A 23,233-nucleotide genomic window follows, 5' to 3' on the forward strand; every position below is an offset into this window, starting at 1 on the left:
GTGTTGCAAAGATTAAGCAATTCTAGAAAAGGCAAAGAATTTAGGATAGTATTGAGCATGGATATAAGTCTTAGTTACTATTAATCTGGAGATACAAACTATCTTGCTTATAATCACATTTGCAGTGTTTAACACAATGCTTTTATATAGCAGGCACTGAAAATATTTATGTATTGAATGGGTGAAAGACTATATGAAGGAATATATGATTATTTATTTGTATATATTTTTATACATGTGAATATGGATCAGCATTGTTTGTATAAGTATGTATGTGTATATGAAATTGTTTTGTATATAGTAACGCATTAAGGAAAATGCATTTAAAACATAGGGGTGGTAAAAGTCTTGTAATACATTTTTAAAGCTACACAATCATTTATTTTGCAAAATGTCAGAATTGGAAAGGAAATTATCAGTGAAAAGCCATGGAGATGTTTCTTATGTAATGGGGGACAAAAAAAAAAGAGGGATGGCGTTTATTCTTTTTTCCCCCTGTCACTTTGGCTTTATGTCAGCTGCTTAAAAGGTAGCACTGAAGCATGTGACTGGATGTCATAAAAGCCTTAAAAATGAAACAGAAAAGTGATTTTTGCATATTAAAACAAAGGTACAGCATATTCAACAGACTGGAAGAGAATGAGGAGCAGGAATAATCATATTACCACAATACCAGTGTCGCTTTGCTATCCTGAAGCTGACAACAAGATGACTACAGGGCATTAGACAATTGCTTCATGTGCTCATGGTCCTCTGTGGTCTACTAATACTTCTAGCGTCAGTAGTGATAGCCAGTTGGGAACTTTGGTAAACAGAATCATAAGAAGCTGAAGCTAGAAGGAAACTCATGTCATCTGACTCCAGGTCCAATGTTCATTCCCTGTTGTATGAGGGCTCAGTTTGGCCTAGTCTGTTTTGTGGAGCCTGTTAGACAAAGGAAAGAAAACATTTACCAAATATGGCAAATTGCATTCAATCATTTGCACATGTATAAATTATCCATTTGAATTTAAAGAATCCTTTTTTGTTCATGTTTAAGACAAGGTGATGGCAAAACTGAAATTCAGTGCCTTTCCAAACCAACAATACTAATTGTAATAGTGATTAGAGGTCTATTTGATAGGCATTCGGTAAACAATTTACAATTGAGGGTACCTGGAAGAATGATTTTTCTTTTTAAAAGATTATTTTAGTTTAATTTACGTACAATAAAATGTCTCAATTTAATGTACACAGTTCAGTAAGCTTAGGCAAACAGGTACAGCATGTAACCTTGATGAACAAGAGAGAGACTATTTCTTTTATCTCAGAAAGTTTCCCCATGTCCCTTTTTGGTTAGTTCCTCTCCCAACCCCAAAGTCAACCTATTCTCATGTGTGAATTTTGCTTATTCTCGAACCTCATAGAATTTAAATGATGCACTAGGAATACTTTCATTCCTGGATTTTTTTCACTCAACATAATTTTTTGAGGTTTTTGCAAGTTGTATGTAACACTGGTTTACTCCTTTAAATTGCTGACTGGGATTCTATTGTGGGAATGTATTATACAATGTTTTGTAATTTTCCCATTGCTGGACATTTGATTATTTTGCATTTATTAGTTATTATGACTAAAGTTTCTATGAATGTTCTTGTATTAGTATGTTTGTGAATGTGTTCCATTTCTCTTAGGAGTGGAATTGATGGACCAAAGGGTAGTTATGCTTGTAATTATATAATAAATTGCCAATTTTTTCAAAGTGCTGTTACAATTTTACATTCATAGGAATAAAGTTGGCAGATTTTGTTGGCTCCATAGCCTCTCTATATTGGTATTGCCAATCTTTTAAATTTTAGCCATTATAATGTGAAGTAATATCACATTATACTATTAATGAGCATTTCTATCATTACTAGCGATGTTGAGCATCTTTAGAAATGCTTGTGTTAAAGTCTTTTCACTTTTATGTATAAGCCTATATAATCTATTTCAAATTAGCTCATGTATGATGTGAAATAGAGGTCAAGTGTTTTCGTTTGGTTGCTTTCTTTTGTTTTTAGATGCATGGATATCCAGTTGTCCCAGCACTATTTGTTGAAAAGTCTACACTTTCCTCATTGAATTATTTTGGCATATATGTCACACACACACACACACACACACACACACACACACACAAAATGTAATTGGTCATGCAAGTATGGGTTTGTTTTCAAAAATAGTCTGTTCCATTGATGTATTTGTCTATTTGTATGCAAATGCAAGATTATCTTGGTTATTGTGGCTTTATAGTGAGTTTTAAAATCAAGTAATATAGATCCTCTAAATTTATTATACTTTTCAAGGTTATTTTGATTATTTTAGGTCCTCTGTTTTTCCATGATATTTAAACTCAGATTATCAATTTCTACAAAAAAAAAACCAAAAACCTTGCTAAGAATTTTAATAAGTCTTCTAATCCATGAATATGGTATACATATCCATTTATTTAGGTCTTCTTTAATATCTATAATGTTGGAGATTTTTACTATGAAGATCTTGGACATTGGTGTTAAATATAATTCTGAGTATCTATTATGATTTTTAGTGTTGCTATAAATGGCATTGTTTGTTAACTTTATTCCCAACTGTTTGGTGTAGTATGTATAAATTAAATTTGTGTGTTGACTTTCTATTCTTAAATCTACCGAAATTCTCTTTTTATTTTTAGTGGGTTCTATATGATTTTATTACATGTAAAAAGTCAGTGTAACCACCACTGCAATCAGATGTGTCATTAACCATGTGTACAGTCAACTATACCATCAGCACACATATCTACCTCTTTGCTACCCCACTTTTTTTTAGTTATCCCTTGTCCCCCAGACATCCCTAATCCTTCACAACCACTAATCTGTTTTGTCTATAATCCTATAATTTAGGAAATGTTATATAAATGAAATTATATGGCTTGTGATCTCTTGATTTTTTTTTTGACTCAGCATGATGCATTTGAGATCCATTCAAGTTGTTATACATAGAGATTGTTACTTTTTAAATTTTATTTTTGAGTACAGTACTCCCTCCATCATTTGTGGTTTCATTTCCCACAGTTTCAGTTACACTTGGTTAACTTTGGTCTGAAAATATTAGACGCAAAATTACAAAATCAATTTATAAGTTTTAAATTGTGCACCATTCTGAGTAGCTTGATGAAATCTCACACCATCTGTCTGCATGTGAATCATCCCTCATGTGTCAATGCTGTACACACTACCTATCCATTAGTCACTTGGTAGCCATCCCAGTTATCAGATTGGTTATGAGAGAGAAAGAGCACACATTCACATAACTTTTATTACAGTCTATTGTTATAATTGTTCTATTTTATTATTTATTGTTAATTTGTTACTATCCTAATTTATAAATTAAACTTTATTGCAGACATGTATGTATAGAAAAGAAAAACATAGTATATATAGGGTTTGGTACTATCTGTGGTTTCATCTATCTACTCAGGTTCTTGGAACATATCCCCTACAGATAAGAGGGGCATCTGTACTATTCCATTGTATAGATATGACATTTTGTTTAACCATTTACTTATTGAGAGACATTTGATTGATTCCAGTTTTTTTCTGTTGGTTTTGGTTTGAATATAAATGTTCATTTCTGTGGGGAAAAGTGCCCAACAGGGTAATTCCTGACTCATATGATGAGTGTATATTTAGCTTTTCAAAGAAACTGCCAAACTGTTTTGCAGAATTGCTCTACCATTTTACATTCCCATCAGCAATGTATGAGAGATCCAGTTTTATTGCATCTTTGCCAGCATTTTACACAATCACTGATTTGCTCTTTTGGTTGTCTACTGTATGTTTTGAGATATCCCATCGTGGAATTAATTTGTATTTCCCTAGTGACTAATGTTTAAGATCTTTCCATGCTTTTGTTTGTTTGTTTTCCTTCCATATACCCCTTTTGGTGAAATGTCTCTTCATACACTTGACCTATTTTTCAGTTAGATTGTTTGCTTCTTACAGTTGAATTTTGAGCGTCTTTTACAAATTCTAGATATAAATCCTTTGCCATGTGTGTCATTTGTAGATGTTTTCTTTCCTACTCTTTTTGTCTTCTTAACAGGGTCTTTTGCATTCATAATTTAATGAAGTCCAGTTGATCAGTTTTTGTTCCTTTTTTGGATTATGCCTTCGGTCATGTCTAAAAATTCTTCACCAAATCCTAGTTTTAAAAGAGTTTCACTTTTATTCTAAGTTTTATGTTTACGATAAATATGATCCATTTTGATTTAAACTTATATAAAATGTGAGGTTTAGATGGTTTAGATTGAGTTAACTTGTAAAAGATGAAAGGTTTTTTTATTTGTTTTTGTTTTTTGCTGATAGTACATGAGACAAAGACTTATTGTATTGATTTTGCACTTTTGTTGAAATCAGTTGGTTGTACTTCTATATACTTGTGTATTTCTATTTCTGAATTCTCTATTCTGTTCCATTGATGTATTTGTCTAATTAACCCTATGACAAAACCATAATTTTGATTAGTATAGCTATATAAAAAAAAAAATCTTGCAATTTGGTAGAGAGATTCTCCCACTTTATTATTCTTTTCCTTTAAAAATATCTATTCTAGTTTCTTTGCATTCTGTATAAGTTCAGAATAATCTTGTCTATATTTATAAAATAACTTGTTGAAATCTTTATAATGATTGCCTCGAACATATATCCATTTAAAGTGATTCGACATGTTTACAATTTAGAATGTTCCAATCCAAGAACATGGTATGTGTGTCCAAATTATTTAGATCTTTGATTTTTTTAAAAATCATTTTTTTGTAGTTTTCACCATGGAAGCCCTGTACATGTTTTATTAATTTATGTCTAAGTGTTTATTATTTATTTAGTTCACTTAGTTTTATTTATTTAGAAAAACCTAAGTATTTAATTTTTTGAATGATTGTAAATGTTATTGTTTCAAATTTTGGTTTCCATTTCTTCACTGGTCCTATATGGTAATAAAATTTATTTTTATGTTGATTTTGAATCCTGTGACTTTGATAAAATCAGTATTAGTTCTAGAAGTGTTTTTGTAGAATCTGTGGGATTTTCTATAAAATCAGTCCTGTCATCTGAAAATAAGGACAGTTATTTTTTTTTTCTTTTATGATGTTTATGCCTTTTTTTAAATTTTATTTTTGCCTTCTTGCATGGGTAGGAATTTCTAGTACTATGTTGAATAAGAGTAGACATCCTTGCCGTGTTCCAAACCTTAGGGAAAAAACATTCAGTCTTTCAATATTTCATTATTACATAGGATATTAGATGGAGTTCTTTTGTAGTTGAGGAAGTTTTCCTCTAATTTCTAATTTGCTGAGAGTTTCTGTCATGAATGGGTGTTGCATGTTTTCAAATGTTTTTTTCATTAATTAATATAATCATGTGATTTGTCTTCTTTGGCCTATTAATGTGGTAGCTTATATTGTTTTTTTTGTTGTTGTTTTAATTGAATCAGCTTTGCATCCCTGGAATAAACCCCACTTGGTCATCATGTATCATTCCTTTTAATACTGCTCAATTTTATTTGCTATTACTTTTTCAAAGAATTTTTACATCTATATTCATGAGGGATACTGGTTTGTAGTTTTTGTTTTGTTTTGTTGGCACTGCCTTTGTTTCTTTTTCATATTAGGGCAATACTAGTTTCATAACGTAAATTGGACAGTGTTCTCTTTTCCACTTTCTGGAAAAGAGTATATTGATTGGTGTTAATGCTTTTTTAAACATTTTGTAGAATTCTCTAGCGAAATCATACCAGCCTTGATATTACTGTTTGGAGAGTTTTAAAATCATGAATTCTATTTCTGTAATATTTTTAGAGCTACTCATACCTGGACTACCAGACACCATGTGGTTTTAAAGAACTTCATAATTCTGGGAACTGTACTTTTTTTCCACAAAGGGCATGACAATGAAAGAACTGTCTCCAATATAACTGTACGTTTCCCACTTCATATCTATCACTTTGTTATTTTTTATATGGCAGTAGTGTCTAAACATCTTTATTTCCATAAGGTGGAAATTTGGAAGCCTACTGTAGAAAACAGATAAAAGAAGTTGTTGGGGTTGGGATCTGTCTTGTGTTTGCTCCTGAGATATCTCTTTAAAATGAATAGAACTCTGTGGAACACACTTACCAAAACCCTGGTTTAGGGAAATAGAGTACTGGAGTGAGTCATCAGGCACGCACTCGACAATGATCTCTACCACAAAATTTCTGTGGTCTCAGTTAAGTCTCTTCACTCCTTTAGTTCTCATTTTCCACTCTAGAATACAACACTAAAATTGATCAGACATACCTAGGATACATGAAATAAATGAAATTATATTCAATATTTTGCTTACCTATGAATATGTATATTTTCTAACTAGAATACCCATGATTTTTTAAATCAAATTCATTCTAGCTCTATAAATCTGTGATTCTAAGTCATTGCATTATAAATAATGATAAAATCATGGAATGTAATGGTTTTCATTTTCTAAAACTGTTATGATTTTTTTTTTTAATTTTATTTTTTGCCCATTTTCTGCCTCCGCCACTCCGATTCAAGCCGTTGTTTCTGTCTAGTTGTGTAGGACACAGCTCCCTGGCCCATGCTGGTATTATGAGCCTTGCACTCCCCCCCTTACCCCGTCCCCCCTCCCCTCTCCCTTCTCCCTCCTTTTCCTCCCCCCCCCCCCCCCGTTCTCTCTCCCCGTCCCCCCCCCCCCCCCCCCCCCCGCTCCCTCCTGCCCCCTCCAAGCATTTGGTTGCCAGTCATGGGTCATCTGCACACAGCAGCTCACAGCAACTCTTGCCACTCACGCTGCTCACTGCAGCCCAGCTCCAGGGAGAGCTGTTGTTCACAATCTTAGCTGTAGAGGGCGCAGCACATTGGCCCATGTGGGAATCAAACCAGAGACCTCAGAGTTAGGAGCGCTGGGCCGGCCCTAAAAATGTTACGATTTTAACTCACTTTTATTCACATTCTTATTTGATTCTGATAGTAGTCTGATAACGTGATAGCGCAATTATTTTTCTTACCTATTCTATAGGGAAGTAAGAATATAAACGGCTTGTCTAAGGTAGAGGGACATCTAGAAAGAAGTTGACAGATGAACACAAACCTCCTGGCTTCAGATCCAGAATTCTATTTTCCTAGCTCATGCTCCTATCACCACATAGTCTATATGGGGAAAGTTTGAGAATCATTTATTCTGAGAGTAATTTTATGCTAAAGCAATCTGTGGTCGTACAATTTATTTAGTTATCAAATAAGGTCCACTTAAATGCTAGACCTATTATCCAACCTAGGAAGGTAGAAGATGTTCCATCAAATTGACCCCAAGTTAAAGTTGAAACCACTTTACCATCTACAGTGTGGGTAAACTAAATGTAGAGAAAATAATGTAAAACTCTATTAAAAGTTTTTGTATTGTGATTAGGAATATGAGTTTTTAAAGTTTATATTCTTTTTTTCCCACACTCTTAGGAAATAATGTTGTTTTTTAAAAAATAATTTTATGCTGCAAATACAAATCTTACACTTCCTAAACTTCTGCCATTTGGCTTTTAAAACCTCAGAGAACAGAAAACTTCTTAAAATAATGACAGAGAATTATTGTAAAGTGTTTAAGTATTAATAGCAATCGTGAAAATAAACTGAAAGTCCACGGGAGGTAGTGGGGAAACTATATTTCACTGCTTTGACCTTACTGTTTCTGAAAAGAGTTAAAACTACTCTTAAAAGTTCTCAAGAAGAATAGCTACATAGTCTGAAACTCTAACAGCCTGTACCAGATTCCTAAAAGTTGTTTATGAAAAGGCTTTTGCTGACAAGAATATGTTTTCTCTCTCCTTAAAATTTTAACTCAAAACTATCCTGCTGAGTGGACTTCAATAGGAACTCAAAAATACAAATTCAGATTTATAAAAGAAACTATTCAGAAGAGGTACTCTATGAAGTGATTGCGTCAAAGGAGTAAAGTTACTGAAAATACTGAAAGGTTTTTAACGGATTCCTCTTTCTCCTTCAAAAAACATCTACATTTCCTAATTAGAAGTTAACAGAGAAGGTTAAATAACTGCCTTCATATTGACCACCTGAAAAAATCAATTGCATATTGAGGACCACCTAGTTTGTAGTGCGCATACAATTTCTGAAATAATATACATATTTTAATATTCTGTACATATTTCTGATAAATCTATTTGCATTACTGCTCCTTTAAAATAAACAAAGCGGAATCTGCTTTAGTTTGTTTTCACATTTTTCAGGAGGATTGTGAACGAAGGTAACTACCTTTTAAAAATAAGTTTCAAGATAATGAGATTTGAATATACACAATTGCCCCATAAAAATAAACTGTCATAGTTCACAGACAATAAATTCTTTGGAGCTTTATTACTGATTTTTTTAAAAATATAGAGGGCATTGCCTTTCAGCTAAGAAACAAAAAATGTCCTGCTTCAACTGACATCTGGTAAGTAGGAAACTCGTCTGCTCTTTGAGCAATGGAATCTGAACTTTAGTGAGTAGAGGTTACAGTGAGTCCAAATCTTTTAAAATTCTCTCAGCTTCATTCAGTATTCAGAAATCCATCACAGTGGAACTATTGTTGTTGGTATTGCTCAAAAGCTTCACTAAAAATGCATACCAATATTTGTGGGAAAAGTTAGTAATAGTCCTATTTCAGAAGAGACAAGAAGACAATTTCTTTAAGCTGATAGAAATGAAAACTATCCAAAGCTTTTATTTATTTTTATTGTGGTCAAAAGACATAACATCTACAGTCTTAACCATTTTTAAGTGTGTAGTTCAGTAGTGTTAAGTATATTTCACGTTGTTGTGAAACAGATCTCCAGAACTTTCTCATGCAAGTCTGAAACTTTGTACCCATTAAACAATACCTCCCCATTCCCTCTTCCCCCAGCCCCTGGTAATTATATTCTACTTTCTCTTTCCATGACTTTGATTATTTTAGACACCTCATATAAGTGGAATCATAAAATATTTGTTTTTTTTGTGACTGGCTTATTTCACTTAGCATACTGTCCTCGAGTTTCATCCATATTGTATATAGTATGTGACAGGATTTCTTTACTTTTTAAGGCTGAATAATGAATATATATGTATATATATATATGTGGGTGCATATATATATGTATGTATATATATGTGCTAGGTCTGACAGTTAAGTTCGAGAATTTGTTGCAACGATGTTGCTAACCTTTTTTGATATCAATTATTCATTATGAACTTGTACCAACTGAACAAACAGTTAACCAAGGTTACTATTTGGAAGTGTTGAAAAGGCAGTGTGAAAAAGTTAGATGACCTGAACTTTTCACCAACAACTCATGACTCTTGCGTCATGACAATGCACCAGCTCACACGGCACTGTCTGTGAGGGAGTTTTTAGCCAGTAAACAAATAACTGTATTGGAACTCCCTCCCTACTCACCTGATCTGGCCCCCAATGACTTCTTTCTTTACCTAAAGATAAAGGAAATATTTAAAGGAAGACATTTTGATGACATTCAGGACATCAAGGGTAATACGACGACAGCCCTGATAGCCATTCCAGAAAAAGAGTTCCAGAATTGCTTTGACAGGTGGACTTAGGTACTGGCATCAGTGCATAGCTTCCCAAGGAGAGTACTTTGAAGGTGATTGTAGTGATATTCAGCAATTAGGTACGTAGCACTTTTTCTAATGAGTTCGCAAAGGCAATTGTCTGACCTTGCATGTGTGTGTTTGTGTGTGTGTGTGTACACACATGAGGTCAGACAGTTACATTTGCGAATACTTCCTAGAAAAAATTCTACATATATGTATATATACATATATATGCACACACACAGACGTATATGTCACATTTTGTTTATTTATTCATCTGTCAATGAACATTTGGATTGCTTCCACCTCTTGGCTATTCTGCATAGTGGTTCTCCAAAGCTTTTATCGTATTTTACTTTTCTAATTTAAACTAATTTTTAGGCTTATACTAACACAAATATAGGAGAATATATTTAATTGGCTAGAAGTTTTGTTTTGCTGTAGAACTAACCAAAATAGTAAATATAAATAAATGAATTTTAATAAATGGGTCAGGTTCGGTTTCTCTCAGAGCAAAATCAAAGAGAGAGACATACTCCAAGAGACTAAAGTAATTGGAAGTGGTTATGAATATTGGGAGTCAATTGAGATGGAAGGTGAGAAGAAGCATGGTTTATTTGCCTGCCTCAATAATATCGTAACCCATCCAGGCATAGGAGATCATGAAAGTTGGGGATTTAAATAAGAGGCCTTCACCTAAAGTGGGGGTCTTTGCAATGCTATATTGTCAATGAAGCATAGATAAAAATGTCTACATACCTGTTTAGGAAGATAATAAAGAAGGTTTTCTCTCTAGTTAGGCTAGGAAAAGTGTCCTCTGGGAATTCCTAACTTTTTGCTGCTTATGACATGAGTTTCTTGTTTGAATTAATACAGTTAAGCTGCAAAATAACACAAGAAGTAGTCCCAGCCATACTAAGCACTTGCAAAGATATGGAGGAACAGGAATTCTCATACACTGCTAGTGAGAATGTGAAATAGTACAACTCCTGTGGAAAATAGTTTGGCAGTTTCATAAAGTTAAACAAATACCTATTATATGACCCAGGCATTCCACTGTTAGGTATTTATCCAAGAGCAATTAAACATATGTTCACATAAAGGCTGTACATAAATGTTCATAGCAGATTTATGCGTAATAGCCTCAATTGGAAATAAGCCAAATATCCATCAAGAAGCAAATATAAACAAATTGTGATACATCTGTACAATGGAATACTACTCAGAAATATAAAAGGAATATACTATTGATACACACAAAATCATTATACTGAATAAAAGAAGCTATGCAAAAACATTGTATATACTATATGACTCCATTTATATAAAATTCTAGAAAACACAAACTAATATGTAGTGATAGAAAGCAGATCAGTGATTTCCTGGAACAGGGATGGAAGTTGGGATGGAATACAGAATGGCACAATGAAACTTTTAGATTGTTAAAGATGTTTATCTTGATTATGGTAAAGGGTTCACAGATGTATACATATGTCAAACCGGATAAAATTGCATGCATTAGCATTGGGCACTTAAAATAGGTTACATTAATAAAAAACATTGTTAAGCAGGAATTACTACAAAAGCTCGCTAAATACATGTTGCATAAAACTCGAAAAGGTCATTTTAAACTTCATAGACAAGAGCAAATATCAAGAATTGACATATCACTTTGAAAAAGGAGAAGAAAGTGTGTATTGAGAGGTATTACTACTGTAAAATATCAGCGTTCATTGTTAACCTCTTTTAATTAAGGCACTTACTAAAAATATTACAGACCACAACAAATAAAACAGTGCAGCAGAGTCCTGAAGATACACATATAGAAAAGATGTATCTCAGTGGTAGAATTATAGATTAGTAGAAGAGGATGATTTATTTAATAAATACTATATACATAATTATTTTCAGATGGCTCAGAGACCAAATGCAAACCTTTACAAGTTTTATAAACAGATATAAAAGTATATAACAATGACCTCAGGGAAGGAAAATATCCTTAAACAAAATATAAAAAGCATAAATCAAAAAGCAAGTAGAAATACATTAAATTTTAAATCTTCTGTTTAACCAAATGTCGCATATTGGAAGGAGATATTGGAGATGCAGTATATCTCATATATATGTAAATATCCCACAAAGAATTAAGATACATATAATATGAAGATATTTACAAATAAGAAAAAGACAGAGAACTGAATGAAAATCAAATAAATACGTGAGCAGTTTACAAAAGAAGAAACCTAAATGGTCAATAAACATGTAAAAAATTAATTTCTAGCACTCATAGAAATGCAAGTTAACACAAAAATTGTGTGCATCATACTGATCAAAATTTAAAACAATATGACAAAACTGTTTGCAAAAAATTCTAATATACTCATAGGGAGAGGATAAATTTGTATGACCACTTTGGAGAGATACTTGAAAATATCCTGTAACTATTAAGATTTGTATAGCTTAAAATCCAGATATTCCATTTCTTGGCTTATACACTATAGAAACTATTGCATATAGATCTAGCAAAACATACACACATTTTCCTTTCAGCATTATTTACAATAGCAAATTCAGAAAAATTCTAAATGTCTAGCTATAGAATAAATGAATTGTAGCATTTTCATTGTCATTGAAACAATGAATTAGAAAATTTATCTACAATCATAAAACTAAAAAATATAGACCCAGTAAACATGGCAATTCAAAGTACTATATAAACATTATAACAATATTACATATTTTTATTTTAGATATAAAATTATATATTTACCACATATATTTGTGGTAAAAATATAAGGAAAACACATTCATGGGAATGATAAACAGTAAATTCACAATGATGGTTACATTTTGAGAGGGGAGACTGGGGAATTACATTGAAGAGGGATATATAGAGATTATCAATTGTATTTATATCATTTGACTTCTTAAAAATTTGAAACATTTCAATTCAACATAACATGAAGTTTAGGTTAATCAGAGTTGGGGACAAACTTTTGAAAAGTGTTCATAAAACAAGAATGAAAGAGCTTAGAAGGTTTCTGACTATGACAATGTGATTTAAAAATCTGATTCTCCATCACCCATTTCTATATCCATGTGGCTTGTTGCTTGACATTGTAAAAAGAAAAATAAGCAGTGCAGGAAGCTTGAGGAGTTATGGTTGGAAGACACCCAGGCACATTCAACCCTTTATTCTACTCTGGCTTTCTTTTGTACATGCTGATCAATTACTGAATGCTATAAATGATGAAGCATTCATGCATACCTGGGTATCCTGAGCAATGAATTTTACAGGTTAAGGGCCCCATAAAAAGTTTGACAAAGGTTTGAAGAATTCCTTGGGTTTTTGTTGTTGTTGTTGTTGTTTTTAATTTTTAAATTTATTGCGATGACAATGGTTAGCAAAATTGCATAGGTTTCAAGTGTGCATTTCTATTAATACATCATCCATATATCCTCGAGTCAGTTATCCTTCCATCACCATACAGTTGACCCCTTTTACCCCTTTATCCTTTCATCACCATATTGTGACCCCCTTACCCTCTGGTAACACTAAACTGTTGTCTATGTCTATGACTAAACACTAAACTGTTGTCTATGTCTTTGTTTGTTTGTCTTGTTCCTTTGTTGATTTCAGTTTTTTATCCCATATATGAGTGAAGTCATATGGTTGTCGACTTTTGCTGTCTGACTTATTTCTCTTAGAATGATAATCTCAAGATCCATCCATGTTGTCACAAATGTTCCTATATCATCTTTTCTTACCGCCAAATAGTATTCCATTGTGTATATATACCACAACTTCTTTATCCATTCATCTATTGAAGGACATTTTGGTTGTTTCCATGTCTTGGCCACCATAAATAAAGCTGCAGTGAACATCAGAGCACATTTATCTTGATAGATAAATGTTTTCAGATGTTTCGGGTATGTACCCAGGAGAGGGAATGCTGGGTCATATGGTAATTCTATTCTTAATTTTTTGAGGAACCTCCACACAGCCTTCCATAGCAGCTGCACCAGTCTGCATTCCCAGCAACAGTGTATGAGGGTTCCTTTTTCTCCACAGCCTCTCCAACACTTGTTATTATTTGTGTTGTTAATGATAGGCATTCTAACCAGATAATTTTTGACAAAAGAGTCAAAAACATACAATGGAAAAAAGACAGCCTCTTCAATAAATTGTGCTGGGAGAATTGGAAAACCACATGTAAAGGAATGAAAGTAGACTGCTATCTGTCACCATGTACCAAAATTAACCCAAAATGGATCAAAGACCTAAACATAAGCCCTGAAACAATGAACTACATAGAAAAAAACATAGGTCCTAAACTTCTGGATTCAAAGAGGATTTTATGGATTTGACCTCAAAGGCAAAGGAAATAAAAGCTAAAATAAATGAATGGGACTACATAAAAAGATTCTGCACGGCAAAAGAAATCATTGACAAAATAAAGAGGCAACCAACCAAGTGGGAGAAGATACTTGCAAACAACGTCTCTGATAAGGGGCTAATATTCAAAATATATAAGGAACTCATACAACTCAAAACCAAAAGCACAAACAATCCAATGCAAAAACGGGTGGAGGACCTGAATAGATATTTCTTGAAACAGAACATAGAGATGGCAAATAGACATGTGAAAAGATGCTCAACATCACTAATCATTAGAAAATGCAAATAAAAACCACAATGAGATATTATCTCTGTCCAGGCCTTCTGCCCAGTTTTTAATTGGATTGTTTTTTTGTTGTTGAGCTGTATGAGTTCTTTATATATTTTGGATATCAGCCCCTTATTGGAGCATTGTTTGTAAATATCTTCTCCCAGTCGGTTGATTGCCTCTTTGTTTTGTTGATGGTTTCTTTTGCTGTGCAGAAGCTTTTAGTTTGATATAGTCTCATTTTAGCTTTTACTTCCCTTGCCTTTGAGGTCAAATTCATAAAATGCTCTTTGAACCCAAGGTTCAGAAGTTTAGTACCTATGTTTTCTCCTATGTAGTTTATTGTTTCAGGTCTTATGTTTAGGTCTTTGATCCATTTTGAGTTAATTTTGGTATATGGTGACAGAAAGCAGTCTAGTTTCGTTCCTTTACATGTGGCTTTTCAATTTTCCCAGTACCATTTATTGAAGGGGCTGTCTTTTCTCCATTGTATGGTTTTGGCTCCTTTGTTGAAAATTATCTGCCCGTATTTATGTGGGTTTATTTCTGGGCTTTCAATTCTATTCCATCGGACTGTGTGTCTGTTTTTCTGTCAACACCATGCTGTTTTTATTATTGTCACTTGTTTTTTCAATTCATTGTCTAATCATTTGGGTGGTAAAAGTTAAAGAGCATGTAACCAGGACTCAGGAAACTATCCTTAGCTAATTTTTTGACCTTGTGAATATTTCTTAAGCTGTCTGTACTTACATTTTTTTTTCAAAATCCAGAGATTGAACTACCACATGAATAACCATCTTTCCAGTTTTAAATGTTTCAAGTTTCCATTTTTAAATTAATTTATATTGTTAGCCCAAAGGGAATCATTATAACTCTATTATGTTGCTATGGTCTCATTTTGACAAAACTTTAGAATACCTAGCTTGAGGTCTCCAATATTATTTGCTGACATTAATTCTCTGAAGACATAATTATATTTCGTTTATCAACTAAAGGCATGATCAGATAACCTTATCAGAATATAATTTAAAATGTGCTTTCAAGACAAAAATTCATGTACTAAAGATTTAAGCATGCGCCAGTTGAGTTACAAGCTGTTCAGGGAATTCAGATACTTCTAGGATATGCATAATATTTTGGTCACAGCATGTGTCTTCCTTTTCCAAACTACATTTCATTGACACACCATAATTAATTTGCTTTTAAATATATGTTCTCTTTATATTTCCCACCTGGCAAGAAATAAGCAAAATCAACTATTTAAGTTTTTAACTTGAAATAACTTTTAGAGAAATTAAAAAAAAAAAATGTCATATGAGTTATATATCAAAAATACAAAAATTTCAAGAACGTTTTGAGTTTTAAGAGTTGACTATTCTTTAGTTTGGTACAAATAGGAAAGCTCACATTTTGTATTTCTTTAATGAGGTATGTATTTCATTAACTTGTAATGAGATGATTTAAAAGATAGGGTTGCAAATACCATAACAGTCTGCTACAGATTAAAGCTAATACCTTCCAAATGGTTGGAAACTGTGATATACTCCAGTCATCACCACCACCCCACAAAAGTAATTCTGGTATTTACACAAAAATATACTTTTTAAAAATTTTTAAATGGTGCTGCATGTTTAAACCTCATTAACTATAATTTAACTGTATAAAAATGTATCTAAATGAACCTTTCCCACAATTCCTTAAGTTTTAGTCTTTATCTTACCACTGTGAGTGAAATGATTTCTGGGAATAATCTGTTCAAAACTTTTTCTGAGTGATAATTAGGGTTTCAAATGAAATAATCACAATATATAAATCTGAAAAAAAAACACTATGTATAGGGTTTTACACAGTGTATACGATACCCTTGTGTCAATCTCTTATCCAATATTTGAGTAGGGAAATATGTTGTGTTACTGTAGGCTGAGTGGCAGAATTTCTCTGTATAGTACAAATGGGTAGTATTTTAATTTTCACTGATTTATCAGAAAATTATTCATATCATAAGATTAAATTATGTATAAGCAGTAACTTATTGAAAAAAATAATTATTGCAAATGTTTAGTTGTATCATTATTTCATCATGTACAATAAAATAAGCAGTTTGTAGAAGACAGCTATGTAGGACTTTCAGAAAAAAATGATGATTCTTTCAGGTGCATTTGTTAATATTTCACCTGTCAATCTTGACTTTCTAACTGAATTTAAAGCCGCATATATCTTCTGAGGTTCTGAGAAAATAGAAGAAACTAATTAAATAATGTGTGCCATAGTTTCAAAAGAGACGAATCTATTATTTTGGAAAACTTATTTTTACAAATTCGTATAAATAAGCCTATTTAGTGATAGCCAAATATAAGTCTTCACCCTTTTGCTTGTGACTAACGTGAAATTTAATTTAAAAAATTCTAAATTTAGTAAGGTTTTACAAATTAAGTTCAGTGACAAAGAAGCTCTAGACTGTTCTTAGGTTATGTAACTGTAGGTTTAAAGGCTCAGAAGAGCTGGGAAATGAGGTATTAGCACAACCTTCTCATTGCTGTCTCTCCAATGGGGCGCCAAGTTGCACTTGAATTGTGCCCAAATCTGTTTATGGCAACTGTACTTATTATTTGAATTATATATTTAATTGATGTCACAATGAACTAATTAATATCATAGTAAAACAATGAGAAATGGAACAAAATTGTTATTTCTACAAAATCTCACTGAAAGTTTTGGAAATATTAGTAATATTAAGGTGAGTTGCTAAAGAAATAAATGCTAAATTATCTTTGCTCAGACAATTATAAAACATGGAAGAGAATACCATAAAATTCTGAAGCGAATCTACATCCAGAGGGCTTCATAAGTGTCTTGAATTACTAGCTCATCCTCAGTTGTCTGGTAATCACAGGCGGTACTTTATGGGTGTAACTTCTACAGAAAGACTCTGGAATTCCAGTCATTGGATCTACACCCAAAGACTGGCCTATGCTTTAAAAGAACTTGAATGGATGTACATATTTTACATTTTTATGGTGTATCTCTATATCTATATGTGTCATATGTATGTTGTGCATCTTAATAGACTTAAATAATGAATCTTTCAATGGCTGTTTCTAATCGTTTGAGTATAGAGGGTATTTTTAAATTCCAGGCAAATTATGGATATTGTAAATGGAGTGGTGAACAAAGTGCTTGCGACTTTGAAAATTACTTTCCGTAGGGCAGAGGGTGAGATAGGTGTGGTGAGACAGACAATAAGTATAAAAGCCATTAATCAAAAGATAAATATAATTTACCTCTAGGTAATAAGTGCTATGAAGATACTATAAACATACAAAGTAATAAGAAATGACAATTACTTTGACTGTAGTAGTCAGGTAAAGCATCTTTGAAGAAGAGAAATTTGAGCAGAAACTTGAAAATAGTCATGAAAATGTCTGATGCAAGAGAACAACAAGCAGAAAAAGTTAGACATGTTTAAGAAACATTGAAAAGGCCATTGTTGCTAGAAAGTTGTGAATAACGGGTAAAATAAAAAAGTTAAATTCAGAGCGATGGGTAGGGGTCAATTCACATAAGGCTTTTTAATAATAAGTCTTGATAAGGGTGTTGATTTTGGTTAAAGTGCAATGGGAATCCACTGGAGAGTTTTAAGTAGGTATATTATATAATCTGATTTATACTCTGATTTCATTCAGGCTGCTTCATGGAGAGGCAAGAGGAAAAGCAACAGTGGAAGGTGCAGAATGTCAATGATTCGCATGGTAGCAGTGCAGATGACAATACACGATTTGATTCAGTATCTCTTTTTCTAGAAAGTAGCCAGTAGATAGATATTGGTATAACCGGAGTAAAAGAATAATAAAATATGACTTGTAAGTTTGGGTCTCAGCATCATTATCCAAGATGAGGCTGACCAGCGGAGAGTGGCTTTGGTGTATGCAGCATGTGGTAATCAAGTGATCGGTTTTGAAGAATAATTTCAAAATTGAGATGCAAGTTTGATATTTGGGTAAATATGTCACATAGGCAGTTGGATATACAACTCACGATCTCAGTAGAGGGGTTATAGTGGAGATAGAAATGTAAAAATCATCAGTATGTAAGTATATTTGAAGCCATAGTTCTGGATAAATTCATCTAGGAAAAGGGCCAGTACTGAAGAGAGAAGAAAGAAAATAACTGAGACATGAGCCATGCTTCCTTTAAGAGGTTGGGCCAGGGTGAAGGAGTTGAAATGGAGATTGAAAAGCAGTAGCCACGACGACAGTATAGAGAATTAGATAACTTTGTTGTAATAGAAAGTTAAAGGAAATGCTGTTTTGAGAAAGAATGGAGTCAGTAGTGTAAATGGTTGGGAAAGATAAAGACTGTTGTGGCTTTGATAGCATGTTAAGAGCCCTTCTCAGAACTCTTCTTGTGAGTAGTGAGAAAAAGCCTCGAGTTCCTTAAAGGTAAAGACATGAAGAAGTAGACCTCGAGAATATAAATGTCTCATTTAAGGAACTGTGCTACGAAGAGATAAATGTGTGGTAACCATAGAGGAAAACCAGAAGTGTAGAAGAGAGCTAATGTTAAGTGAGGCGTGTCACTGTATCAGTGATAGCAATGCATGTGGGAGAGAGAAATGGAGAATACAGAGAAGTGGGACAACCACAGAAGTAAAATCCTTAAGTAAGTAACAGAGATTGGTTCCCAGCATGATTGTAGAGATTGATCTTAGATGAATGAAAGGCATTTATTTTATTGTGAGAGAAGGAAATACAGAGTAAATGAGTTCACATGCAGAGGGTAGATTTGTATTCATAAAGCAAATCTACTCCCATTTGACTATTTGATCTTGGGCACTGCTCTGAGTCCAACTGCTCAGGTTCATTTCTTTCACCTGGCCTCTGAGAGCGTTCTGATCTTGTGCAAGTAACTCGACCTCTCTGTGGCTTAATTCCTTACTCTGTAAAGTATATGTCTGCCTTATAAGGTTTCTGCCTTATGGTTAATACACTTTGAGTAGTATCATAATTTTTTGTAGATGCTAAGCTAGACGCTAAGAATGAGAAGACAAATAGAAGGGGATTTGGGAAAGTTTTGTTTTTGTTAACATATTCTTTGTCCTGACAGCCTACTTAAATGTTTTAAATATATGAATATATTAAATACCCACAACATCTCTATTAGAAATATAAATAAGAAACTTGCCTAAGGTTACACAGCTGGTAAGTGGCAGAGCTAGTATTAATACTAAGAGAGTCTGCCTCCAGAGCCTGAAATCCTGAAATCCTTTCTTTTCTTAAGAGGGATTTTTTTTTTACATTTGAAGTACAAAATACATAAAATATCAACAAAGAAGATATACAGATAACAAAGAAACACATGAAAATATGTTCAAAATTATTAACCATTAGAAAAAATGCACATTAAAATTTATAAGATATTACACCGATCAGAATAGGTAAAATAAAAGAAAAAAAAAGTAGTGATAACACCAAATGCTGGTGTGTATGCAGAGAAACTAGATCACCATGCATTGTTAATAGGAATTTAAAATAGTATAGATATTCTGGGAAGCAGTTTGTCAGTTTCTTTCAAAACTAATAATGGATTTACTGTGCAACTCAGAAATTGCACACTTGGGCATTTAGCTTGCAGAAATACTTATTTCCATGCAGGCACCTATACATGGATGTTTATAGCAACTTTATTCATAATAGCCCCAAACTCGAAACTACCCAGTTGTCTTCCAATGGGTGAATGGTTAAACAAACTGTGGTTCATTCACACCATGGACTATTACTCAGCAATAAAAAGGAACAAACTATTGCTACATACAACAACTTGGATATACCTCAAGGAATTATGCTGAGTAAAAAAGCCAATCTCAAATGGATATATACTGCGTGACTCCATTATGTTACAATTGTGAAATAACATAATTAGAAAAATGTAGAACAGATAACCATTTGCCAGGGTTTGGGGATGGGGAAGAAAGAGAAGTTGTGTGGCTATCAAGGGCTACTACAGGGTAATATAATTTACTATTACTACAGGGGATATAATAGTGAGTATTTTGATTATGCTGATAGCTATGCAAGGCTACACATTAATAAAATTTCATTGATCTATGTACACAAAAGAGGGCATGTATAACCTTTATATCTAAATAAGCTCTATCAATTGTGTTAATATCAATATCTTTCTTTTGATATTCTAATGTTGTATGAGATGTTAAATTTGGGGGAGTCCGGGGGAAGAATGCACATGATTCCCTTGTACATTTTTTACAACATTCCATGAGTCTATACATGTTTGAAAATGAAAAAAAAAAGTTTTTTTTTTTTAAATACATAATGCAAAACACAAATATGTGCCATTCCCAAGTGCAGCTCAATGAATTTTCAGATGTGTACATGTCCATGTAACCACCATTCAGACAGAGAAATAGAAACATTCCACCACCCTACAATATTTCCATATGCCTTTTCCCAGTCAGTATCCATTCATTCAGACTTCTATCATCACTCTGACTTCTATAACAATCCATAATTTATCTTGATCTTGGAATTTTGCGTAACTGGACTGCAAGGATATATACTCTTATGCATCTGGCTTCCATCCATATTGGTGCATGCATCAACCATTGTTCTTTTCCGTCGCTGTGTGAAATTCCACTGTGTATATATACCACTTTTTTTTTTTCTTTTTCACTTTACTATTGATGGACATTAGTGTTGCTTTCAGTCTCTGGCTATTTTGAATTAAACTGCTATGATTGTTCTTGCACGTGTGTTTTGGTATATACATTTTTCCCCATTGGAAATGTGCCTAGAAGTAAATTACTTTAGTAGATACAATCAAACAATTTTGAATCGATTACACTTCCACCTGCAAAGTATGAGAAATACAATTGTTTTACATCGTTGCTAACACATAGAACCTGTGATCATAACCTCTATGCTAAATATAGGAGTAAGGAAAGTGTAAAATAAGCATAGCAGAGGGTAACAAAATAACTTTAGTTGGAAAGTATGGTACGATTATTGACATGAATAAATATCCACTTGAAATTGCATGATCCTAATTTTAAAGGAAAATGAGTGGTCCTGACTGTAATTTTCTCCATCAAACTTCATCTCCTTGGGTGCTGGTATAGGTTGTGGTATGTAATCGAGGGGTTTGGGGAAAGCAAAGAGAACAGATTGGAGTCCTTTGAAGCAGTTAACACTTTGTAGCCAGGAAGTTTGTTGATGGTGATAATAAGGAGAGATGGTGTATGCTTCAAAAAGTGACGATTGCTGTATTTTGGGGTATTGTATGTTTCATGTACTTTTTAAAATCTCAATATCTCCTTTGCATCTTTTAAAACTTCTTTACACATCTTTCAGAAAATGTGCAAATTTGTGGTATCTGTAAGAAATTAGATAATCACAGCAGATGAAATTAGGGTAATATGTCATTGTTTATTCATTAGTATCTCCTTTTTGCTTTTATGCTGCTTATACTATTTTTTCATTAGCAAAGCCCATTCTTTGATATTCTCTGTAGAATTTCGCGTAGTTGAAAGTTTACATATTCTATAGTATTTCCGTTTTCTTTTAAAATTTTTAGAAACATAACAGGAGATAGTGTTATTATCACAAATTTCTGATTCCAGTTTGCCACATATTTGTTAAACCTATTTTATAATCCTGTCATTTGATATCTTTCATTAAGACTTTCCTTCAGAGATGGCATTGCTTTTTCATATTCTACCTCCTAAGGAGTCTTAGCCAAGGAATGTCTTTCAGGAAAACAAGATAGTCTTTTTTTTTCTTTTTTTTTTAATCTCAAAGTTGTTTGAGACTTCATAGAAAAGCAGCTTTTATTTTATCATCACCTTTAGGTTTTCATCTCTTTTTGCAAATAAGCCTGTTAAGAGCTTAGCTGTACACACACATGTGTTTATAGCTCTGCACTGTAAAAAGTTTCATGATTCTGTTGACTGGGTCACACCTTTTAAAAACATTATTTTACTCTCATTATATAGAATTCTTGACCAAGAACTTTGGCTAGAGTGACTTTAACTTTTATTGTGTTCTTCTGCAATTATATATAAAAAATAATTAAAAAATTCCTACTACATAGTAAATTGAATTTTTCCAAAAATATTTTTAAATGAAAAGTCCATTCTTAAAATTTCTAGAAAATACCTCTTTCTATCTCATAATAACTTAAAATATAGACTGATTCCTAGTGGTAGAATAGATCTATCCACTGTAATGGGAAATACTATGATTTTTAGTGATTTTAGTGGCTACTTCTGATAGAATACTTCATGTTTCAATCTGCATATGCCACATGATTTTAAAGGTAGTTGGAATGACCTTGTAGGTGAAAAATAGTAAATTAGTTCTTCTTTATATTATTTATAAAAGTATATTTGTATTATTACAATATCGTTTAACATGTTTTTATCAAGAACATTTATAATAGTGACTTTTATAAAGGACAAATATTATAGTAGATTTCAAGTTTCCAGATATAAGGAGAGTCAAGTTTCAACTTCCTCCTAATTTCAAAACCTCACATTTTGTCTTACTTTCTTACCATGTTGAGAAAATTTGTTTAGGGGTACAGATATTATTGTTATTCAGTGCAGTAACTCATGTCGTGTAAAGCTACCAATCAGATAATTTTAAAAAATTATTTTATGGAGAGAAGATCTTAGATGGGAAGATTGAGACTGACTCTATTCTCAGCATTAGCATCATCTACATGCAATTGGTTGCAAAAACAAAACAAAACAAAAAAAACAGAACCCAATTCTGACTTTCTTAAGCAAAAATTAGGAGTTATTAAAAGGCTATGGAGCGCCACAGAATGAGTGAGGAGTCTGGGGACCAGGCTTGGCACTAGGAGATATGCTTAAAGACAAAAAGCCAGAAGCACAACAGCTATATTTTAGCAG

Source organism: Rhinolophus sinicus, chromosome 2, assembly GCF_057876585.1.
Source record: "Rhinolophus sinicus isolate RSI-liver-muscle chromosome 2, RSI-T2T, whole genome shotgun sequence".
NCBI classification, from domain to species: domain Eukaryota; kingdom Metazoa; phylum Chordata; class Mammalia; order Chiroptera; family Rhinolophidae; genus Rhinolophus; species Rhinolophus sinicus.